This window comes from Egretta garzetta, unplaced genomic scaffold, assembly GCF_000687185.1.
Source record: "Egretta garzetta isolate BGI_Z169 unplaced genomic scaffold, ASM68718v1 scaffold137, whole genome shotgun sequence".
NCBI lineage: Eukaryota > Metazoa > Chordata > Aves > Pelecaniformes > Ardeidae > Egretta > Egretta garzetta.
Window position 1 is genome coordinate 16430 of NW_009260139.1, and position 17890 is coordinate 34319.

Here is a 17890-nt window from a genome sequence, read left to right on the forward strand (position 1 = left end):
AGGAATGCAATTCTAAACATTTCCACCCCACAGGCAAATACAAAATTTCTCGTGTCTATCTCTCATGAACTCTTAGCTGACCTCACAGCTTTGTAGCCTGGTTAATGATTGATGAGTTGTATTGGCAGAGTATTTCTTACGGACAGCTGTGAGGCATTCTGCAGTCTCATATGCTTTCTGATCAGTGCCTGTCTTTTACTAACATGTAAAAAAGTTTGCAGGTATAACCAAAAAAAAGTGGGCCTCTTTCTTTCCAGGAAAAGATTCAAAATAGATAATGATTAAGACCACGAGAAGTAGAGTTACACAACCTTCCTTTGTATTCCTCAACTTTGAATTAAAATCCCAGTAATTTTAAATGGGGTTTAAAAGAGAAAATAGTGTAAAAAATCCCAACAGTTATGGCAAATATTCTTGCTCATCTTGACAGCATTGGTTTCTCCTGTTTTTTACTTTGGTTTCTCCTTTTACTGTTTTGTTTCTTTTTGTTTCTCCTTTTACATTGGTTTCTCTGTTTTACATTTTTTCTGCTTATTTTACTTCCCATCCACCATTTTAATTCAATGCTCTGCCTTCTGCTCCTTGTGCACAGAGTGAGCTGAGTTATTTTGAATGCAATCCTCTGTGCTGGATTGCGTTGAAATGCAGCAGGGGAACCTATTGACTTCCCAACACTGCTCTGAATAAGCTATTAAAAATGTTTCAAAAGTCTGGGTCTTGTCTGCAGACAAGATGGTGATTGTCTGCAGATGCTGTAGCAATACATAAGAAGCAAGCGAGCCCAGACGGACGGAGAATTTCACATTTCATGGGTGCATAAGGACTGCGCTGCTGTCCAAACACAAGCTGTCCTCACCTCTGAAGCTGCATGATCCTCTTGGGCTGCCCCTAAATCTTCACTTGACGTAGATGTTAGTGACAAATCAAAGACATTTAGACTGTTATTCCCAACATTCATTCCGCTCTTGCCACCAGCAGACTAGTTGGAGAATGGGGCATAAATGGATTTCGGTTCCAGCTCTTCTCCTTCAGGATTCACGTTGTGCCACAGGTTGGCATTTATTGCATAACTTCAAAGAAAGTGATGCACAGGGAATGTTTTGACCTTTTGAGTGCTGCTTTTTTGGTATCACCCTCTCTAACAGTGCTGGCTTTTGGAGATAATTTCTGAAATTGTTCACTAATAGGTGCGCTGAGTAGGGTAAGGCACAGATGTGTGGAGATGGCAAAGGATAGTTATCTTGTTTTTCAGACTTCTCTGATTCCTTAAGTCTGTTTGATGAATGGTTTATTGGAAAGGGGCATTTTAATGAATCACCGAGCATGGGGATCATCGCTGATTTCTCTCTTAAATGGAAACAGACTATACCTTTTGACAATATCAAAAGAGGGGAAATGTCTGTGTTTTAATCAATATGGAAAGTATTGCAATATAAACTGTTATTCATGTTACAGGTCAGGTCACAGTCACAGGGTCACAGAGTCCTGCTGAGCTCTGTAGGCTCACCCCTTTTCCAACCCAGACGGGAAATTGTATTATAAACAGAAGGTGAGGAAAAGGAAGGATTTATCACAGTTTTCCAGATGAAGAAGAAAGGCAGAGAGAGACTATGGGCTGCCATCTTCATTCACCCGTAATCACAGCTGGGTTCAAGTTTTCAGGTGTTCTTTTGAAAATACGGCTTCTTGGGATATGGGGTCCTATAAAAAACTCCACCACTCACCTATATGTGCTAAACTACCTGCAAAATTTGGGTACTGACAACTGTAGCTACACAAAAAGTCTGAGGGAACCTGGACGGACATGATTTCTTTCTTTTTGGGGTTAGATAGAGAGAGAGAACTGGAGGGAAAAAACATTTTCTGTAGAAAACAGAGTGGGCTTGGTGACTGCCCACCTTTTTAATGCACTCTTTATGGATCTTCCATAACTAAAAAATAACTAAATGAGTAAAAAAATGACTGAATAAGTAAAAAGTAACTAAATAACTGCCCTACCTTCCTTCAGTCCAGCAGCAGGTGACCCTCCAGAGGATGGGTGCGAGTGGCTCCCCACATCCCCTAGGTATGGCAGAGGCACCAAGCATCTGTCCAGGGAGCGTGGTGGCCAAAGCCCAAGGGGTGACAGAGCAGCGTTAGTTCATGAAAAGCACCAACCACCCAGGGTCCAAACAGGCTACTTAAACACTACTATTTGCATGCAGAGGCAAAAGCCCAGCACTGCACATTACCTCCAATAATTTTCCTTTTACATCTCTCAAACATGCAAGAAATTAATCTGCAGAGTTATGTGTTATAAGATATTATAGTCCATAAATCTGAAATGATGTTTTTGCACACATATGTCTAGTGTAATGCTTTTATATTCAGCATATGAAGAGTATTCACACTAAACCCCATTTTTTTAGAAACCAAGTAGTCCAAGTATCAATTAAACAGTCACAGATAAAGAAATGTGTGAAGCCACTTTTATTCTTAGACCCTGCCATGAGAACAATATGTAATCATATATTACTGGATAAAATACTTGAAGTATTTACAGTGTTTAAACATGATGTATGTCTTAACATCTCTATTTTTTTTCAGCACTTTATTTAGTTGGGGTTTTTTTGTGTGAAAAAACCTGTAAGATCTACCTGGACATTCAGCCAAAATAAAATAGTAGCTATTTTTATATTGCAGGATCTTTGGCACTGGTGATTGTTAGTGAATAAATTAGTTTAAATTACAGGATTTTAGGCAAAGAGTCTTTATAAAAAAACTCCCATTAGCTTTTGTAGAAGTTCTACAAGCAGGACAAAGGAAAAATACTTGACAGAATTAGCAATATTAAAACCATAAATGGATTTTTTGTTACTGCTGCAAGGGGGAGTGGTAATATAGACTTGTCTCTCTGGAGTGACTTGTCTCAAATGGCAGGTCACCTATTATTTGCCATCTTCACAGCAAACCTCCAAACAGCTGAATAACACAAAAAAATATGGTTGCTAGGAGATCTGATAATAAATTATCAGATATAAAAGGTGGCGAGAATTATTCTTGGTAAATGAATGTGCTTGACAAGGAATAATTAATATCATTATTTATTTTGCCTTTGGTAATGGGTTGAAAGTAGATGAGGAATAAAATAAGATAAAATACTTATTAATTATCTTAATCAGGAAATATTCATGATATAAGCAGAAGCATCCAAGCACCTCTGCTAGAAAGGCTAGCTCATCCATAACTTTTAGTTTGCCTTTGGGGCTTTATTGTTGTTGTCAGGTTCCTAAGGACATGCCCCCTCCTTGGGGTTTGGCTTTGTGGGCTTGGGGTCAGCTTTGGTAGTGGGCTGTTGGCCCCTGGTTTGGTGAGTAGGGAGGAACCTCAGTGGAGACTCTGAGGTATTTTGCAGATGGAAGCTTGATTCTGACTTGGATCGGACCTGTTGACTTGTCATCCTGGCTTGATCTCAGACCTGCCTCACCACAATCACTTTTTTTCCATGTTATGTATTTCTTCTTTCACTGGATTGTGTGGATTATTGCAGTCCTAGCTTCTGGGCCTCTTGTCCCCTTCTATTTGAGAGTTCTGGATAGTCTGGCTTTAATCACTCCAGAAGAAGACACACCATTTATTATAAATTTTAAAAGGCAGGACTGTTAGACCTAGTATAAAACACAGAGGGAGGGTTCTTCTGGGAGTAACAGGACTTTTGATGCAAAATGCCTTTTGCTTCAGAGAAAACCATGGCAGAGTGTTTATTAGAGAGAAAATCTCATACATTCAGATCTTGGCAAAGGGTAACGCTCTCACGGGCAGTAAAATCTCTTGAAAAATCAGGACAGTTGGCAGCTGACCAGATGGCAAAGGGAGTCTCTGTTGCATGGGTCCTCACAGTGGCATCTTCAGCTGGTTTGGGAAATGTTTAATACCTTAACTTTGTATGTATTTTATATCATTAATACATACAAAAGACTGTCCTACATGAAAGTTAACTCCATCCCAGCCAGAACCAGTACACCATTTCTGCAGGAACAGTTTATATTGGCTGTTTAGAGTTGTCTTTATCTGTGCCCAACTTGATCTCTCCTGAAGCAGGAACCAGATAAGGGTTGTTTGGAGGGACAGGTTCTCCACTCAGGAGAACACCACCTTCAAACAGACAGCATGAGCTGGACACAGCAGGAGCTGCTTCGGGGAATCTCCAGTCAAGCACTTAGTGGTGATGGTTCAGTCAGTCACCAAGCCTCAGGCGGGTCCTTTGTCACAAACCGGTCCTTTGGCTCATCCCTTTAGATGACAAGCTCCTGGACCACCCAGCAAATTTATGATTTAAGTGCATGGGTGCGCATGCCTGCACAGCCCTGATGCCCAACTACATTGCAATTGTAACTAAAGAACTGACTTTTTTTCCTCTTTATGACTCATTTATTACTTAAATGCCACAGCTCGTGCTGCACTTTGACCTGAAGATGCATTTACTTTTAGAGAGACATAAGAGTACTGCAGTGCGAGTACCAGCTGATTCCTAAAAACTGATTCCATGCATGAAAATGTAATTATGAAACAGTTCATAGATGTTTTATATGACATATGTATTATGCATTGTTGAAGGCTGGTGGAAGCTGTGCGCCACGTGAGGCTGGGATTGGTCCTAAATCCTCTGTCTCGCAGTTCTTTGTACCCATCAATACAGCATCCTTGCCTGGGGAAGCAATGCAGCACCCTGAGGTTAATGCCTGGCAGTTTACACCTGGCATTCCCTCCTTCTCTTCTGTGCTCACACCATGTGAAACAAGAAAGCGTCTGCGAGACATGTATGTTTTCTTTTTTATATTTCCTTCATGTAAATCCCTGTCTGGCAAGGGCAGAGGCTCGATCCAGCGTGTCACAATTATTTATTTGGCTGTCAGGAGTTCTGGCTGATCAGCAGACCATGGTGTTATGTGTGTGTATCTGTGTCGGATGTAAGACAAAGGGAGATGCAACTCATGTTAGGTGAAAGTGATTTCTTAGGTTCAGTTTAGCACCATATAAACATGACTGAATTGGCCCAGTCCCTGAACATATGGCTGAAAATAAGTGTGGCTGGATATATCCCCACAAATATCCAGAAGATGCCGTCATGGTCTACAAAGCTGGAACAAGCTATACAGCTACAGTGAAGTGAGTGGGATGTGGGAAGGGCTTTGACTCCTTGTGCCAAAAAAAAATATTTCAGCACCAGTAAGAGACACATAAGCACATTCATGTTTTTCCTGAAAAAGATCTTGAGCATTGTAAAACAAAGAAAAATTTCCTGTCCAGGAGAAACTTTTAGGTTTCTGAATGCCAAGTGAGTGGTTTCTTTTCCAATGGTTGTTTTAAGAAATACAAGAAAAACTTTACGAAACGTCTTGGTAAAAGCAGGCCAGAGTTGTTTACACAAAATTAATGAACAGAAAATAGCGGTTCACTGTGTGGAAGGAGACAAGACAGTTTTTAATAATAATTCTGAGTCTAATGCTGTGACTGATAAGACTCATTTTTTTTATACAGCAAACTATTCAGTTGCGTTCAAAATAGTAAAATCTGTTTTTCCTTTAGAAACAGATATTTGTTGAGAAAAGAGTTTCAAGAACTTTTTTTTTTTTTGGTGAAAAGTTTTCCTAATTATTTAAGACATTCCCTTCTGCTAAAGTGTCTGAGAAAGAAATGAAATTATTGAAAATTAAATATGTCAGTATCATTTATCACAAATGACATTTGTTAGACAGCAAATGCTGAAGACAGTTTCCAAAACATTCTCAGCAATATCTGTAAATTCATATTAAAAAAAAAAAAAAAAAGAAGAAGAAGAAAGCTAAGAATAATGTGTCACTTAAGCCCCTGAATTCTTAATGAAGGTGATGTTTTACATTTTGGCTGGCTCTGCAGACTGCGGACTAGATGAAGTACAGATTCATCTGGCAGTTCTGTAAACTTCTTGATATGGAAAATGACCATATAGATAATTCAACGTTCCTGTTTTTCTCGCTCTTCCACATCACTCCAAATAATTAGCAGACACCTTATAACAACGACAAAAAGATTCTTCTCATGGATATGCCCTCTGTTTCTTTAATCCGTTGCCCTTCTACCAAACTCCCACTAACAATGGGAGTTTAAGTTAGTAACATATTTTCTGTGTTGCATTCCTACTTCCAACCCTAATTTGTTTCTACAAAATAAAGCCTGTTTGGACAAGCATAGTTTAGGCTATAGTTACTATGAAATTACTTAAGGAAATAGTAAATAAAAAATCATTTTTTTTAAAAAAGGTACATCAGAATTTATCCAAATCAATCTTCAGTAAATGTTCCTGTTAAATGCATGCAAGATATATAACCTCTATTGAAATCTTATCTTATTACTGTGTAGAGTTTAGGTTTCAATTTTTTTTGGTCTTTTGTTTTTTTTTTTTTTTTTTAAATCAGGGAGGGTCAGCGAGATTGGAAAAGACCTTTAAGATCATCAAGTCCAACCGTTAACCTAACCCTGCCATCCCACCACTAAACCATGTCCCTGAGCACCTCATCTACCCTTCTTTTAAATACCTCCAGGGATGGGGACTCCATCACTTCCCTGGGCAGCCCATTCCAGAGCCTGACAACCATTTCTGTGAAGAAATTTTTGCTAATGTCTAGCCTAAACCTGAAGCATCTGCTATAAAATACAGATTTTTTACATATGGAAAATTATGCTGAGAGAAGGAACAGTGCTCTTTATTTAACACCACTGGGCATCTGTTAAAAAATAAATGCAAAAAGCTGGTCATGAGTCAGTGTGTAGGCTGTTTAATATCTTTAAAAGGATTTAGTAAAACCAGAAGGCAAATAAAGAACAATTTGAGATGACATTTTGGCATCTTTCAACCGTGAGAGGGAAAACGACAAAGGTCATGTTTTGAGAAAATATGCCTCTAATTCTCACAGAAATGTATATGCATACCACTTCCTGTTGTCAGAAATCTGTTGCACTTCATTGATGCTCTGGTTTTCATTAGGTATTAAAACACCACTTGCAGACAGGACAGTACCACCATCCATGTACTGGCTTCCTGGATAAGCTTTTTATAAGCTGGTTGTATTGAGAGAAAATTTAGCTTAAATATTCTTTTATTTGAAATACACAAAGTTGATTCCAGGGTGAAATCCAGTTCACTGTAGGGAGGGGGGAGTTCATCTGCATTATTTTACACTGGCAGACAATAGATAACAAAATATTACACAAACAGAACTAGGTTTCCAATCCATATTTTGTGTCAGAGAAATCTTTCACCGAAGCCAGGTGCTAAACGGAGAGTTTTGTGGTGACCTTGGGATTCTGTCCTGATCTTCCCTGTGTTTTGTGTGGTGGAAAAGTCCTGTTGAATTTGTTAGGAATATTTGTCAGTAAAGCATTTGTAGGGCTTGGAACATCTTGGGAGAATAAAGATGACTAGAGAATAGCAAGTGTATGCATTTAATATGATAAATAATCTCATGGTTTAGAAGTCTTCATTTTTACAATTTCTCACTCAAATTTCAGAAATACTCAAACTGCCTGTGCCATAAACTGGACCATTTTCCTTTAACAGCTGCTTAGGTTTGAAAGCAGAAAATTTAACGTAACCTCAAATTTATTACCTGAGCACCTTCTCACTGCTGGCAATCTTACCTCCTGTACCTCATTTCAGGAGAATATTGACTAACTTGGTAACATCTGCAAAATGATTTGAAGATCCAAAGTGCTATGTAAGTGCTAGCTGCTTATGTAATTGGATTATGGTAGGTTGACCACCTTAATTTTGGGGGAAGAAACATGAATTGGGAGGAAAATGGTTATGTTTTAGTGCAAAAAGTAGAAGAATTAATGTAACTCTGAATTATAGAAACTACCTCTTTGTGCATTTGCCATTATGATCCCACAGGGTATGTTTTTAATGTCCATCTGACTTTACATCAGTATCGCTCACATGACTTATTGCTATTATTTGTGTCACTGTGGTGCTGTGTCTTAATGCTGTAACAGGATCCCACTGTCAGACACTCCGCAGCCGCAGGGTTTTCTCTGTCCCAGAGAACTCACCTATGAATAGTTGAATGGCCATAAAATGGGAGACATCGGAGAGGTGCAGATGGATTTGAAACAAAGGCAGCCTTGGTCTATGTGCTAGGTGTAGCTTACCAAAATAGCTCTCATCTCATCTGAGTTTGGAGATTTGCTGTGTGAAGGTTTACATATGACCTAGCTCACCTTGACTCCTTTTTTTGGTCAGTGGGAGAAAGAGTTATGTCTTAACAGGCAACTAGGCTGACTTGTTTTAAAAGTTTACTTCAAAATGAAGTAGATCATGCCCTTGAAATGATTTTCTCTCCATTGCCTTCAAAGGGAGTCTGGCTTTGTGTCTAGCCACTGTCAAAACATCTTGCAAGCATCTGGTTACAGGACAGTTTGGAGGAAGACTAAGAAGGATAAGTAGTTCCAAGGGTGTTTAGAAGCTCTGGAATGATTCTTGATTTTCACTACTGTAAATTGAATCAGACTGAGGCTGATTATACACAAGAACCATAAAATCAAGCAGTGATTGCATAGCAATCTAGGGCTCTGACTGTGTGACAGGTTAACTCTGTGTATTAATTACTAGAAGTAGCTTTGATGGAAACGATTTATGAAAGCTATACAGCTGGTGCATTAATCTATTTTATTCTACGAGAATTATTAAGTGCCCCTTAAGACACTGTAAAAACCCAGCTGACATTGTTTATGGGTTTGTTTTCTCTCAGGTTTTTTTTTAATGATTTTCCAGGAAAGAGGAACTATCCCAAAGTGTAAGCCTAAGCCATTGTTGGCTATGGGTTCATAAGATGGACATTTTACCAGAATATGTTTTGATATTCCTGCCTAGTTTCAGGATATTCCAGTTCTAATTTCAGATTTTTCTGGCCTTGCCCCACCAGATATGAAGAGAAATTTGCTTCCACAGCAAATCCAGCTGCTGTCATCTACTTCACAACTGTTAGCTTGCTTTTATGTGTATCAGTGTCTCCTGTTTTGTTGAATGTTCTTTGAATGAGAATTTTCAGTGAGGTATGATGGATGAGTGATGCCACCAGCAGCCAGAAGGCTGCGAAAGAGAATGACGATGTTCCTGCTGCTGACAGCCTTTTGGTGTTTTCTTGTTTACTAGAGGCGCTTGAGCTGCTGTTTCAGGATCTAAGGGTTTCCTAATACAAATCTCAGGAGTTTTTAAAAGGAGTTTCATTAAAGTTAAATGCCTTTGATTCTCCTGCATATACCACTGATTTGTCACAGGAGACTTGAACAGCTACATGGGCTACGGGGTCTGTTGTCTAAGCAGTCACATCAGTCTGTACCCTGACTGACAGCAGTAATCAACAGAAAGACATGTCTGGAGGAAATAAGAGGTATGCTTCTATCAGACTTTGATCACAGATGAAGTTAAAGCTTTCAAGCAGTACCGAATGTCACAGCATTTGCGATGATGATGATTCAAGAGAGAGTCTACATTACCTCTTCTCTCGAATCAAAAGTATTGTCCTTGTGGTTTGGTGGCAAATTTTTAATGCAGTCTGCATGCCTCTCAGTTGGTTACTCTCCATCTTCTTCTGCCTTTTCTAGGTTGTTGGCATCAGCTGTAGAATATGCTGAAGCAGATGATAGGAAAGACTCAACACGTAATTGCCATTTAAAAACTCTTTGTATCTAGCCATAAATCAGTCTTTCATATTTCAAAGGCCAACGAATTTATTCAGAGCATGCAAAGACAGAGTTATTCTTTTTCCAACTAACTTCAGAGTGTTCCTATCATGCAAGAGAGGACGTCTGAAAATCTGGTTTAGAACATTTAACTTTAAGGTCTCCAGAGAAGGGATGATTCTTCATGTCACTGTTTGACTTTCTGTGCAAGATTTACAGCCCTGAGAGACTTAAGCATCCTCAGCAAGACTATTTGGAGTTGCTGTCTACATCCTAAGTATCATTTTCCTTGCTGTAAAAGAGAGTCAGCTGTAAAACTAATAGTCTAAAGAAAGTACACTGAACAAAAGGAGCTGGGCTTTTCTGTTAGTACTCTTCCAAAGAAATACAACCAGGTTGGTGTGGGTGTTATCCTGTTGAGCACAACAACCAAGACAAAGCTAGCACGTGCCAATTTCTGCTGCTGGTTGAGACAAGATTTTGGCTTAAATCTTGGAAACAAATGTGGCTCATTGTGTGCATTTCCCAAGCCAATTCCTTGCTTTCAGGAAAAGTAGGACACACAAAGTAGTGCATTATTTGTACAATTGGTGCATTTGTGCTCACATGGACATAGGATGAAATTACAGCTATGTCTTTGAGTCTTATGCTTTATTCAACCTTATTCAAATCAATATGCCCCAAATGTTGGCTCAACAGGTGTTAATTTACATAAATGTGTGGACAGACATCTCCATCCTAATCTCCATGTCTGAGGTCCTATCTGCCTGGGAGAGGACTCATCCTGCTGGTTATCACATATGAAATGGGTCCCCACACTGAAGGATTGAGACATTCACAAGCTTCCTCCTTATTTTTCTAGCCCCTTTTCTGGGCATCTTCCTGGATATTCATCTCCTGTCAAGGTCGCAAAGTTACACAGAGAAGAGGCCTACACTTCAGAAACTGGTGTTTCTGCGTACAACTCATGGCGCAGAGTGCCCCTTCCAGGGCCAGGGTGTGCAGCCAAGGGACAGCGCAGTGCAACAAGCCTTAGTCTTTCCTTTCCCTCTTCCCCTCATTTGCATGGCCTGATAAGGGTTAACATGAATTGCATAATGTGCTTGGGAAGCCAGCTTTGTTCCTAATCCCTGGTGTGGGGATAGTGCCAGAGGGGTTGTCAGGAAGGCAGGGGACTTGGGAGGTGGAGAGGGAAAGGGGCAGAGCTCTGGGATCTGCTACAGTGGGAGCATCTGCTCCACCCTTTACAACTTCTAAGGAGAGAGGATTATCTCTCCAGGGAAGAGCAACCATAGCACAAAGCTGTGCCTAACATGGACGGCCCCATTCCTGAATTTCCCTGCGAATACTTATTGCTAAGCCTTTGGCATTCACTGCAATGACTAACGCACAGGTACAGCAAGAGGGGAAATATTGTCCCAGTGTGACCGAGGTAACAGCAGAGGGCACTCATTGATTCTTAATCTTTCACCTTTAAGCACACCCTGCTCACTCAGACTCTGCTGTGTAATTGGAGTAGAGCTGCTCCTGGGGTAAAGGATTTATAAAAGCATAATTCCTAATTTATTACTGCACATGTTGAGGTACAGTTTTTCAGTGGGGGGCTCAGATCCTATCAAGCAATTTCCATCACCAGTAGAGGGGGAGTCATATGAATGAATCCCACAGCGTGTTAAAAATGCTGTCGTTTCTGCTTCTAACCACTGCATGCTTTCCTGTTTATTTTCCCTGCGTTGTATTAAAGTCTGCTGTAATGCAAATCTGACCATTCTGTTATTTGTGTTTAGCAGCAGGATCTCCAGGTTAGTTCCCTGCTTGACACGTTACGTTAATCCACTTTCTGGTTGGAAAAGATGTGAAATTTACTCAAGAATGAAATTGTATTCCACATCGTTACACTGTTCTCATTAAATCTATTATTTCCACATCATCGCCCAAGAAAATACCTGATGCGAGAATCCTCTGAGAGTTCACTTCCCTAATTCACAGGACAATTACAAAATTGTTTTTGCCACAGTGGGAAATGTTGACTGCTGGGTCACTTAAATTCTTGCAGTGCCAACTAATAAAAAAGAGCACTATTTCTCCTTGCAGAACTAGAATGCAGCAATGCAGCCAGAGGATATGAAAGGTCTTTAATTTGACTTTTTTCCTCTGTTTTATTCTTTTATTCTGGAAGAAAATAAGTTTTCTGGGATAAATAAATGAGATTTATTTGTGAGGTTTTTTTGCAAGGTTGCTCTCTTAGTGTTAAATGAAACAAATACATTTTTAAATCAAGCATCCTATTTGTGTAAGTAGATTGCAGTGTAATATAGATAAAGCATGATCCCCCAAAACTATTTATTCTGGCATCCTCCTGACAGAAAAGTAAACTTCATATAATCATTTTTAAGAACATAGTGACACACATAAAAGCTTTAACAACAAACTTGTGGGATTTTCTCTCTCCACATTCTCTTCCATTCCATGCTAGTTATGAAAACACGCACAGAAGCATTTTCTTGCCTGGCACAAAGATTTGAGCATTTTCTGTTCATATTGAAAATGGCTGAGTAGTCCCTTCATACCGAGCTGAAGAAACCTCATCCAGGCAGCTCTGTGGACTACAGGCTAATCTGTGTTATCCTGAGCAGGGACACGATCAGCAAAACCACTTATAGATGCAGATGAAGTAAATGGCAGAATCTAATTTATTGCTTTGGGTGAAGAGTCAGGGCAGCTTTGAGGATTTTGGACATCTCGCCTTAAATTGCCCCTGCCCAAGGCTGTGCTGGAAAAGTATACTCTGCCTCCAAGGTATATTAACTTTAATACGTAATCATCATGAGACAGCTATTTGATTTCTCAGCAGAACTGATTTTAATGATGACACAGTGGTCTTGTGTCTAGTTTCTGTAAAAAATCAAACATATTATGAGGTTTTCAAATATTCCCATGACAGGAGCTGTGTAAACTCCATGTGTGCATAGAGAGTTTGGTTTACCAGGCAATTAGTTTTTGTCATTCAGGTTTCTTGAAGAGACCAATTTCTCTTCCAGAGGAAAACTGTGGGACAGTAGTAGGCAAATACGGAAGGCTATGGTCCTTGCATACAGCACCCATATGAAAGCTACTTGTCTAAGTGTTGCTTGTAGCGACAAACATAACGTTAAGCCATATTTCATCTCAGTTTAAAACAGACAACTTTGCTGAACCCTCTCTCTGCCCAGCTTTCAGTGGTGTCTCTGTACTGTGCATCTCTGACACTAGGGAAGAAGATCCCTGTCTGATATTTAATTAAGAGAATGAAAACGTAATTTTCTTTACAATTTCCTCTTAAACATATGACTTACTGAAGGAAATTCAAGTCAAAGAGAGAAAAATAGTGCATTGTATAAGCCACAAGAAGAACTGTTCCTTAAAAAGTAAAAAAACCCGAACAAACCCACAAACGGAGAGACAGTATTTTCAACTTTATTTTTTTATTCATGCTAATAAAGAGGAAAATAGAACAAGAGTTGATACCTTATACATGGACACATACATATATAGTATCTATTTATTTATCTGTACATACGCATGTGTCTGTCTATAATGTCTTCCATTTCTTCATGGTATATAACCCATTAAAGTTGCCTCTAAATGGCTACAGATCTTGTGTATGTAAACAAAGTGCACACTACTTGCATGCTTGGTTCTCATGTGTATTTACCAGTCCTAACTGATATTCAGGCAAGGTAAAAGTTGCACCCCTGTTGAATAGGTAAATGTCTCCCTGCTCAACATATTTGCATTATTACTCATTGTGGATATAAAGCCTGTGCTCTGTATACATGCTTAAATGAAGGTTCTGATCATGTATTTGCATGTTCACATGAGCAGCAAATGCAGTGACTACGCTTGGGTGTTTGCAAGGCTGAATGTTAGCAAAGACTAAAAAGAAGTTGAGGAAAAATTAATAATCACAAGGTTGTCCAACATTTCTTTATCAGGAGTTTTATACATAGCAGGATAGAAAATGCATACACTTCATCTGAGTGACTGTAAAACCAGTGATATTTCTGAAACATATTTATTAGCATGAAAGGTCTGCCCTACCCTTACTTTATATATATACTCACTTTCACTAGTACCAGATGGTAATTTTATTTTGTATCCAATTAAATATTCTTATATAGTAGTAAAAGTCGAATAAACAGATATTAAAAATCCAAACCAACAGCCACTTTTATGACCACTTCAGTGCTGGGGAACTAATAAAAGAAAAATAGTATTTAAAATTAAATAGACATCTCAGGTGTGCACAGTAAGGATTTTCAAGAGACAGAAGATTGGTATAATACATACTGCCCAATCTCTTACACTGATTTTTTCCTTGTGAGTTCAGGCTTAATACTAAATATACTCCCTCAGAGTGAATCAGTTTTATGAACAGAAAGCAGCAGGTGAACTACTATCCACACCTTTTTGTGAAAAAGGATTGCTGCAAATTTTTCCTCATCTGCCATGGAATCATCTGCTTTTTTACTCATATGTGTCATATTTCTCTTGAGGCTACTGGTATTACTGTCAGTATTCATATATACAGTTAGAGCAACTGCCTATAGAAATCCTGCAATCATGGTTTTTTTAGGATTTTTTTTTTTTCATTATTGATGAAAATACTGGCATCTCAGCCTTCACCCTGCAATCATGTTTTTTTTAGGATTTTTTTTTTATTATTATTATTGATGAAAATACTGGCATCTCAGCCTTCATCTACTTTTTGTTGTTTCCAAAACAGTCATTTTAAGTTAAAAAAAGAAATCCAGATTCTTTTCATCAGTAATGAAACATAGTCACCATGTTGAAAGGACAGGGAACATTTTGTTTCTGTGGCGGGTTCACCTTGGCCATGAGCATAGCCCCCACCCAGTCACTCACTCCCTACCTAGCAGGGTTGGGGAGAGAATAAGAAGGACAAAAGTGACTGAAGTTCATGTGTCAAGGTAAATACAGTTCAATAAGTGAAGCAAAAAAAATGGGGGAGATGGCACCAAAACAAGTGATGCAAAGGCATTAACTCACCCCTTCCCACCAGCAGACAGGTGCCCAGCCAGTCTCCAACCAATCTTTACTTCGGAAAAAATCTCCTCCTTGTTTTATTCCTGAGCAAGACATTATATAGCATGGACTATCCCTTTGGTCAGTTGGGGCCAACTGTCCTGACTGTGTCCCCTCCCAGCTTCTTGTCCACCCCAGACTACTCATTGGTTGGGGCAGGATGAGAAACAAAGAAGGACTTGATGATGTATCCATCAATAGCTAAACCAATGGTGTGTTATCAACACTGTTTTGGTCACAAATCTAAACCACAGCACCATATGGTCTACTATGAAGAATACTAACTCCATCCAGTACAGTTCCTTTAGAAAGGCAAAAAGCTCCTCAAGAAGTTTAGGCATTAGGATTCTAAGTCTTGAGAACAGATTACCACTGGAAATATGAGACTTTGGAAAAACATCTGTGTGGAAATGCACAGGAGTGGGGTATACATTTCAGTATGGATATTTGTATAAGAAGTAGTTGTTTGCCTTATGAAGATGGCAAGTAAGTCTGAAGTCCATGAAAATATGTCTCTAAGAGGTATATGGTACGAAGGCTGCAAAAATTAACCTCTCAGCATGGCGCTGTTGTCAGTACTGTGGATGGAAACATGATGTGAATCTTTTCAGAAGAACAAGGCATGGCCAACTTTAAATATCTCCTTTGCAGTTAGCGGTCTGGGGATTCACAGGGACCAAGAAAGATGCTTCCTCAGAACTCTGCAGAAGGCAGGCTGCATCTCACTTCACATCAGAGGACACTTGCTAGAGGTTCATAGAGGGCACTGTACCAACGGTCTTCTCTAAACTGCTTACAGTTTTTGGCTGTCTAGTGAGATTTTAGTGTTAATGCTCATAGAGAAATTATTGAAAACCAAATTTTGGTAACAGTAGCCAATTCACCTTGAACTGCAGAGATTGTCCAGAATTGTTCTCGTATGAAGCAGACTTGGATTCCTTAGTCAGTACTTGATGTCTTTTCACAGGGCTTGGGTCTCCTTCCACCTACCTTGGTAGAGCACATGCAAATAGATTAAATGCTCTGCAGACTGCACTTGTTGTGCAGTATTAATGGACTGAATTGTTGAAGAAACAGAAATACCTGAATATTTCAGAACCCTACTGAAGGTTGAACGTCCTGAAGTTTTCTTAGCATATCTCTGTGTTTTCTTTCCTGGATTTTTAAAACTGGAGAGACTACTTTTTTTTTCTTCTTTAGGGAAAAAATGTGATCTGGTCAAACCCTCATGTTATTATTCCATTCTGCCTTAGTCATTCATTTGAGGCAAAACTGCTACTTTCAGACAGATCAAAACCTGGTCTCTGATATTGATCAGAAGTTCTGTCTGAGGAAAGGCTGTGTAATAAAGGTACAGCTTGAGAAGAAACTTCTATATTGTTCAGAAAGTTGTATATGAAAGAATAATACACTCCATTTTGATGAAAGAGTGAATGTTTCAAGTCTTTCCCCCGCTGCATATGACAAATTAATTCTTCAGTGATTCTGTACAGGCACTGGCTAGTTTATGATGGTTTGATGGAGTTGAGCAAATCATTCTTTCTTTTACAAAAACCTGTTACAATTTCCTCATCAATATCTAAACCAGAGACCTAAGGAAGAATGCTACTTGTATGCTGGTAACTCACTCATCCTCCTTTGAAGAGCAGTGTCCCCCCGGAAAAAACTCCATGAGAGTTTTCATATCCCTAGCAAAGTTCCTTAAAAATAACCTATTCAAGGCTTTTCATATACTCTGTAGGATGAACAACAGTTTACACTTTAATTTTAATTTTTTAATATATTTTTCTTCTACATTTCGGAAACACATTGAGTACTGCAGAGTACTAAGGAAGTTGATTTGAAATGCTTTTCATAATCTAAATGAGGGAAACCCATAAATGTTTTAGTACTGGAGGTTTTTACAAACGCTGTTTTTTTACATGCCTAGTAAATTCCAGCTCCTGCATATTACACTCTCTAGGGTGACATGCAATATGTCGAAAACATTTCTGCCAGATTTTACAGGTCTTAAAATATAAGACATTCAAAATTGTTGGTAGACAGGAGGTCTTAGCAAAGCTAAATGAAAGAAGGGTAGTGAAAACACATGCTTTCTTTCAGGTTCCATGCATGTATTTTCATCTTCACTGTTACATTTTATCTAACGTTTGCTATGACCAGTTAATGTTTGTTGACCGAGGAACCCAAGAAAGTGTAAGAACTCAATGAAGGTTAAAAAGACTCAAATTTATCTCAAAACTTAAGTGAACTGAAAAAAAGTTCCAGCAATAGACTCATTTTATAAGTTAAACCTGTCTATTTACTAAAATCATAGGAAACAATGATGTACGCTGTCTTGAAGGGGATCTGCAGCGGTTATACAGCTGTGTCACAGCTGTGTACAGCTGTGTACAGCCAAACTGCCGCTTGTACAGTAATGCTAAAGACACTCTAACCAAGATTCACATAAAGGGGTGAGATTTATAAGGGTACGGACTTTGATTAGGAAATTGAAACAACACCTGGTCTGTTTAGCTGTAGACAGCCAGGGTTTTCTTTTTAAATTAAAAATTATGAAATATGCTACTAGCAAGGCAATGTTTGTAGAAGACGAAGCACTTTTCATGAAGTCAGATAGTGCATTTAGAAAAAAAACAGACAAGAAAGCCAAGAAGATTTGAAGAAAAGTTGGTGCATCTGAACATTTGTCCTTTCTTTTCCTAGCTGTAGCCGTCTCATAGGGTTATTACATTGCCTTACAAATGCTGCCATGCTCTTATCCTTAGGCCACCTCTCCTACTAAGATTTCTAGGAGTTGTATAATTTTACTGAGGGACTTTCCAGCTTATATCAAGAAGGTTTGTATATCCATTTTAACTCCTACTTTTGAATCTAGTGGAGAGTGATTAAACTGTGTAGGGAGCTGAGAAAATGACATAGTTGCTTACCCTTGCTGTATGCTGTGCTTCCTGGCAGTTTTCTTATTCAAAGACAAGTTTTTCTTAAAAGTATGCAAAAGTGTCTTCTGTTCATGATACCAATACATGTTAATCTGGAAGAAATCCCTCCACTGTCACCCATTCATAAAATTCACTTATTTGGTCAATGTATACCATGTTCA